We start from the raw sequence: 5059 nt of genomic DNA on the forward strand, positions 1-5059 counted from the left end.
AGCTTCAACAACACAAATCATTCTGCAGTTGCTAAAGGGTAAGAACAACAACAAGGTTACTACAGATTAGACTGATTTCAAGTGTCTTGGTTATGTGCTTTAAGACTATACATACAGGCTTTTCTTTAAACAATATATACTGAGAGCCAGGACGACTGATTATTTTGAAAACTGTAACTGCATGTCAAATCAGAGCTCAGTAATTCAGGATCCTTGAAAAAGGAGAAAAGGTTGACCAGCAAATCTCTAGTGGGTACCAGTTTCTCTAACACCTTCATTTTCTCTTTATTCTAATAATTCACACTGATAGAAAGAAATGACTTTCCCTCCTCTTATGCCGAAGTCCTTCCTCACTTCCTCACTTTACTTTTGTAAAGATCATTTCAGACAGCTTAATGACACACAGGTGATCTTTCTACAAATTGACTTGGAAGTAACAACAGCCTGTGTCTGTTTTATGCTCTCTGAGCACAGAGAGTATAAAATGACCCAGTGATAGCATGACTAACTGGCAGAGGACCTTGCTTCCAGAGAGAGCAGGGGATATGGACTGCTGAGAGCCCCCTACAGCCAGGTTCCAGTAACAGGTGAGGGAAGGATGGTGGAGGAAGAGGCCCTGCTGTGCACCACTTTCCACACCTTATTCCATTAGTGAGGCTTCCAGATACACGTGAGAGAAAATGCTGGGAAGGGGGGAAGCTGAGTTTAGATTTTCTCCTGAATACATATGGAAGTGGGGGATGCAATTAGGGCAGGGAGCACAGAAGAGAGAAGGGGGGACAGCAGGTGACAGAAATCTCATCTGTCGTCAGCCTGTGGAGGACTGCAGCAAGCTCAAAGCTTGTGACAGTAAGGAGATCAAAGGTGAATTTGCTGGATGTACAGTTACTTTGGGAAGTGGATGTTCCTACCATTTCTATGGCTGAATTAGTGTAGAGTGCTGATAAGAAAAGGCAGTTTTCTCAGATCCAGAGATAAAGGAACAGGGGAGGAGCTTTCTGTGCTAAATGTTTCACTCTACATCTGATTTATCTCAATACTTAACATATTTAATAAGTTAAAACCACAGTGGAATGACATTGTGTTGTTAGTGCAATGGTATCTACCTACTAACTTTATCTGAATTGTAACTGAAGTTTTTCCTGAAAAATAACCCTCCCTATCTGCACACAAATACATTTTCTTCTCATCTCTGAACAGCTAAAGTGAGTGAACCCATCTTTGAAAATCTGCTCTTTTACTAATGTAAGACCCATCTCTGCAACATGCCAAAATTGTTCTGAAGCAAAGACCTAACAAATATGTCTAAATACTTGCCTTTTAAGGCCAATTTCCACCACAAAATGCTAGTTCTATTTTATTATTTTCTTAGCAGTAGTTCTAGGATAAGAGCTTTCTTTTCTACTCATTCCTGCCTCTAGTGGCAGATTTCCCATTTTTATATGAATGAATCTGTGGCAGTACTGTTAATGAATCTGAGAGAAAAAGACAAATAAAACAGGTTGGGAGAGCCAGGAAGAAGTTGTTCTGTGTTTGTTTGTGTGTTTGTTTGTTTGTTTTTCTTGCTTCTTGGTGTTGTTTGGTTTGTTTGTTTTTGTGTTGTGTTTTTTTTAGTTTTCAGATTGATCAGTTAACAATCTGGGTACACACAAACTGTTGAATAAACCCAATTGAGGGGACTGGCAATATCTTAGAAGTGCTGAGTGGGAAGGGTTTGGAGTTTCTTAAACTAGATTGGCCACCAAAAGAGTTCCATAACATGGAACTATGGTTTCTTTTGCACCTTTCTAAAATAGAAAGAAACTACACCTCAGACAAAAGTCATGGACAGAACTGAATGTGATTTATATTCATGGGTTTTTATGTCTCCATGGATGAGTGTCAGTCACTCACTGATCCTTGTAAATTACATTTCAAAGAGCAGTTGGGCATGCAAATAGGATCTCCGAGGGGAGTTGGTAGCACAGCTTACAGATGGCTCTAGGTGAAGCAAGCAAAAAAGAAATAATTACTTTTTAACTGTAGCATTGCCCACCTCATATACAAAGATGTGGTAGATTTTTGTGGCTGAGAGCTGTACAAAATGTAAAAAAGGCAAATTCAACAAGCAGCAACTAAAGACGTGAAACTAATCCCGCATAGAATAGGATTTCAATTTGCTATGGTGAGGTTTAAATGTGTACATTCATACAGCTCAATAATGGAGGGTGGTTTGTTTTCAAAAGTCTTAATACTAAAAAATTATAATACTGACTAAAGATCAGTATTATCAATATACCTTGGGATATGCAATTCTGTCTTGATGTATATCTGCCTTAATTTAGGCAGCTAGAGCTGGTTTGAACATCCATCTCCTCACATTACTGTTAACATTTTAGCATCTGCACCAAGCAGCATTGATTCATTCACATCATATTTAACAATTTTCTCCTTCACCTACAGAATATGCATATGAATGCATATGTATGCAGAATATGTGTCTAACCTGTGATTGACACTTCCCAGACACTTAATGGCTGTTTTCAGGCCGTTCTTTCTAGATGAGGCCGTTCTTTCTAGATGAGGCCGTTCTTTCTAGATGAGGCCGTTCTTTCTAGATGAGGCCGTTCTTTCTAGATGAGCTCAGACCACCATTAGTCTACCAAAAGAACTCTGAATCAAACTTCTGGATGTAGCACAACAACACTCAATCTGTGTTGCAAAACCATGAGCTTCACACAGCACTAACCCTAACAGACCTCATTACATAGCTGGCTGCTCTCAAAAGGTCTTTCATTGTGCAACATATTTGTACACAGAACTGTGGGGTAAAGACCACAGGAAACTCTTCATCAGAGCGTGAAGAGACAAAGTAGAAATGCCTAGCAAGATGTGTTGAACTCCGGTGTCTGGCTTAGAAGTATACATCATACAAGTGCCAGAAAGCCTATGAAACATACAGAGGAAGAAGTACGGTAGTTGTATGAATCATTTTGTACTGAAGCCTCCAACATATGCAATAGGATCTACAGTATGTCTCTCTGATTACTTATTAAGGTCTAAAGTCAAGATTTATACTGAATGACAGTGGCAAGAGTGGGTTAGCATGAACAGTGCTTCTAAATGCTACTTGTACTGAGATTCAGCAATAGGCATAGCCGAAGAGCAGGACAGGAAGGCTTAACAGCATCTCACTTGTATGCATTACCCATAAGTTAAAAATCAAAATATAAAATCAGATTTATCTCTTCACATGATCATTTCATTTTCTCCCTTTGAAATTTTCCTAGGTCTTACCTTGCTACCCTTTCAGTCCTTCTAAAATATAGATTCTGCACTGGGGCCAGACTTTCAAAGCTGTTTTCTACATCCCTAGTTCCATTTGTTTCTTTTTTCTCTTCCCCACTTTTCTCAAATGACCTTCCACATTATGTATTATTCCATTCTTCAGTTTTGCTCACTCCCTGATGAGATGTCTTCATCCTGTATGTTTCTAAATAATTAATACTTTTGTACATGTAGCACTTTGTAACATATTTTTCATTCTTGAACCACTCCAGGAACCTCATTAGCATTATGGTAGGATAGATGCGTATTGAACTAGAATTTGATTTAGTGCAGTGCCCTCAGTTCCTATTGTAAGGTCACAATTGGATTTCATTAGAGACTAAGAATAAAGCTGCTGTCATACAATGTCATTGTTTGCCTCTTATTTAATCTCTTGGAAAAATATATATATATTAGCATTTAAAATGCCAAGAAGAGTAAATTACTAGGCACTAGAGATATTCACCTAGCAGGACTCCAGATTGGTCAAGCTCCTCAGCGGTCCTGGTTTACCCTGGGCTACACTGGTATGCACACTATTGATGTACTACGCAGTGGGGATCTTTCCAGGCAGAAATTTGTTGACACCAGCAGCTGACTGGTGTGCACTCAAATTGGATTCCAAGATTGGCACTGAATCACTACCAGCAGAGAAAATCAGTCCTGAAGTAATTCCTGAAAAAAACCCTGTTCAATATAATAGTGCAAGAGGTGATGATACACTAGTGCCGAATCTTCCCCTGACCTCAGGAGCTTTGGATTTGCTTCATTTTGCTTATTTTAAGCAAAAGTGGGCTGATCAAAGTGAGCCCACTTCTTCTTCATAGATCCTTGTGCTCTTTTCCTCCATTAAAAAATGGGAACAGTAAACTGTGTTCTCACCTCTTCCCTCCAGCATATCTTTGCCTGTATAAGCTACTTTTAAGATTCTTACCATTCTTCCCAGAACAGAATACTGAGTCTGGAGTCATTGATCTCTGTAATGACAGCACTGTCCCAAGCTATTCAAGGTCTGCATATTAAGATCAAGGAGGGGAAGAAAACATAGCTTAGTCTTCCTAATTCTGAAGAGACTGAACAGACCAAAGGAAAAAGCCTTGGCTAGAGATACATGAGTCAAAGGTCAGCTGCATCTCAGCATGGCACACACATGACTGCCTTGCATTGCCTCGTAGGGAGAAATACATGGTGTGTACCCAGGACCAGCTACTGGCATGCACTTCACTGCTGGAAAATTTGAAGGTAAATGTAAAGCCCTAGGAGCAAAACAGTTCTCATCAAGTTTAACACTGGTCACCCCACTCTTTAATGTACAGGCAACCTCTGTGCCTTTACTGTCAACTGTTCAGTCACTATGCTACTTTTAATTTTACTGTTTGATTTACTGATTCTTCTTAAATGGAAAGAAACAGATGTAACAACTGAAGTACGTGCAGCAGAAGGAACACAAATTTTATACAGTACAGCGTGCATGCATCCATCATCTCTAGGGCACAGAAGTTTATTCTTCAAGTTCTTAATTTAGATAGGCAAGCTGAGTACAAAGTATTGGAAGATTTATTGTATGACAAGATAGTAAATATTACTTTTCTTCTTGTAATTGTCAGTGGTCTGCTGATTTTACATTTTAGATGGATTGTCTAATCGCTTCTATTATGCATAGGCACTCTACATGTTCAGTTTTTTTCTATTGATATATTAGAAATGAACATAATTTTCTTATTTCTAAATGGATCTCAAGTCCATTCTGATG

At 38.9% G+C, this 5059-nt stretch overlaps 1 long non-coding RNA gene across 1 annotated transcript; it reads left to right on the forward strand.

Annotated features, from left to right (window-relative positions):
* Positions 1-510: 510 nt before the first annotated feature.
* LOC118166997 lies at positions 511-4681 on the forward strand. Its single transcript, XR_004750863.1, has 2 exons — positions 511-587; positions 4258-4681. It is a non-coding gene; the product is annotated as an uncharacterized LOC118166997 (long non-coding RNA).
* The last annotated feature ends 378 nt before the right edge of the window (positions 4682-5059 follow it).

This window comes from Oxyura jamaicensis, chromosome 4, assembly GCF_011077185.1.
Source record: "Oxyura jamaicensis isolate SHBP4307 breed ruddy duck chromosome 4, BPBGC_Ojam_1.0, whole genome shotgun sequence".
Taxonomy (NCBI): Eukaryota; Metazoa; Chordata; class Aves; order Anseriformes; family Anatidae; genus Oxyura; species Oxyura jamaicensis.